The sequence below is a fragment of the Dipodomys spectabilis genome, unplaced genomic scaffold, assembly GCF_019054845.1.
Source record: "Dipodomys spectabilis isolate Male_0828 unplaced genomic scaffold, ASM1905484v1 ptg001538l, whole genome shotgun sequence".
Lineage (NCBI taxonomy): Eukaryota > Metazoa > Chordata > Mammalia > Rodentia > Heteromyidae > Dipodomys > Dipodomys spectabilis.
This window is the reverse complement of record NW_024872215.1, coordinates 2,865-5,728: the sequence shown is the minus strand read 5'-3', so window position 1 is coordinate 5,728 and position 2,864 is coordinate 2,865.

Sequence of the window (2,864 nt, the reverse complement as noted above, 5' to 3'; positions counted from 1 at the left end):
TATCACTCCCATAAATCTACATACTGGAATTGGCTTTATTGTTTCAATGTTGTCTTATTTGTAGTCTTCTATATTGTATTGAACCCTTATACTTAAACACATAACTTCTCTTTCTCCTATTATTGCTATTGTTTCCCTTACTGTTAGCTCATGTACACTTGGGAAATAATGAACAGCACGTACACTCACAAGAAGAATGTTCTTAAAACCTTCTTCCCATTTAAAATTTGCCATAATTTACAGAGAACTTACAAAGTTTGAACTCAATGTACTCATGTATAATGTATAAATCCAGTAAGGCTAGATGGACAATGAATAACCCTCCCTCACAGTCTAGCAAGGGCACAGAGGGCTTACCTCATGGAGATGTATCAAAACGCTGAGTGAGACGGCTCCTGACCCACAGCCCACCTCCAGAATGAGTAGGCCATCTTGGTTCCAGCCACCTGGGGACGTTGGGCCACCTCCTACAGCACTCATTCAACCAGTTCCTGAAAGAGAGAGAGAGAGACAGACAGACAGACAGACAGACAGACAGACCGACAGACAGACAGACAGACAGACAGACAGGCAGACGGATGGACAGAGAGACAGACAGACAAACGGACAGACAGACAGAGGAAATCAGAATTACAGTTCAATCCAGTGACAGTGGCTTAGAACTCTAATACTAACTAAACAGGAGGCTGAGATATGAGGATAATGGTTCATAGACGGCCCAGGCAGGAACGTCTGTGAGAATCTTATCTCCAAAGAACCACCAGAAAACTGGAAGGGGCACTGTGGGCTCAAGTGTTAGAATGCTAGCCTTGAGCTGAGGAGCTCTGAAACAGTGCCCAATCCTAGAGTTTAAGACCCACAACTGAAAAGAAGTGGACTTGCCACCACAAGAAGTGGACTGAATAGGAGCCAGGCCGAGCTTCCTGTGAACTTGAGGTCATAAATAGGTCACCTGGCTTCTGTGTGCCTCAGTTTCCCCAGCTGCAAATCTGAACAAAGTGAAGGATCCCCTTCCTCATGGGGATAGGGTAATAATGAAAGAGATCCATGTTTCGGTTCAAAAGCCCACACCTGTTCAACGATTAATAACAGGCCCCACCTGAGCCCTTTCTGGTATCTTTCTGTCATATGCTCACAGAATTGCCAAAACCTTATCTGAAGGCGGCTCTCTCTCTGCCTAGACATTCTCCAGAGATCTCTCTGTATAAATCCCTTGTTTCCTCACAATTGTCCTGTGAGGAGACTGAGGTCCAATGGTTGAGGCCCTACCAAGAGCTTCACATGTGGTCAAGAATCCGCTGCTGTGCACTGAGTTTGGGATAATCCTTCTTAACCAACGACTGAGCATGGTGCCACATGTCTACCATCCCAACTGCAGAGGACCAGGCCTGGTGGAGCATATCTTTCACAGGAGGACCGTGATCCAGCCCAGCCTGAGCATATATTTAGTTTCTATCTCAGAAATGCGCAAGACAGAAAGATGGCTCATCAGAGCCGCAGAGAGGAAACAACTAGGGGGGTCATGGTGCCCCCAGAGGGGTGTTTGACCCGGGTTGAGTTGGTGTTGTGGCAGCTATACACCTGTTGCTGAGAGAAGCTGTTGGCAGCTGCTCCAAGTCGGGCAGAAGCAATGGCATCAGCATTGCAGACACATGGGCCCAGAGCAGAAGACTAGGGGCAGGCCCAGGTCGGGGATTTAAGTCGGCTGGCAGCACGCCATTGCCTGAGTTTGAAACCTGGCACCACATGAAGGGAGGGAAGGGAAGGGATGGGGGTAGGAGCATCAGTTTCCTACTATACTCCAAAGTCACCTCAAGACTCTTCCTCACCACTCAGCCACCTCTACCTTCCTCAACTACTGGTAGTGGTGTAAACTAATGGAATCCCAGTGCTCCCTGGCAGCATGGAATGTGGGCGTGGCCAGCATTCTTGTATCCCATTGGTCAGAAAGAAACAAGAAAGAATGGGGGTGTGGCCAGAATCTTGTGAAGGAAGCAGAATGGGTGAGTGTCAACAGGCCATCCTGGGGCAATTTGAGCTGACAGAATGTTCCCAGTACCTGAGAATGAGCCCCAGGGGTTAACAAAATAAAAACATATTCACATGCAGATGGCAGTATGCTAATAAATATATATCCTTATAGAGTGCCAGAGATGTCTATAGATCATTTAATTGTATAGACAATATTCCTACCAATTCCTGAGTATTCATTATGTGTCCATGTAATTAATGTTATTGTTTAAATACTTAAATTATTAATGTAAGCACTCAGTGTCCTGAAATTATTGTGTTCCTGTAAGTAATAATATTGTTTTAATGCTTCATAAATATTAAATAAAATCAACCAGCCTTCTGAAATGATGCTGTTTACTTTTATAGGATCATCATGCACGATGAACTCATTCAACTGTGACATTGACAAAATTCCAGTGTTATTCCTTTGGATGGGAACCAGTTTCTTAGTATCTCCTGCCATTGGTTGGTGTCAGGACGGGGATTCGAAATGAGGGCCTAAGTTACCACATGGGCCTATGGCTTCCCTGATAGTCTGTCAGCCTTCAGTAATGCAATGTGAAGTACCTTTGCAACAGTGTTGTTCAGACCCAGAAGTGTCACTGTGCAAAGGAAGAAAACATAGAAGGCCACATTTTTTCTGTGCATTGTTTTCCCTGCAATACCTGGATTTCTAGGATCACAGGAGCACCTGCGTGTGCAGTGGCTTCACCCCATCCTAGGGTGATCGAAGCTGAGGCAGACTTGCCACCACCTGAGTACAAGTCCCATGCTGAGAAAAAAATTAGCTCCCTGGTGTGTAATTCACACATTTTATTCTTACAGGCTTTGGATTTGAACTCAGAATCTGG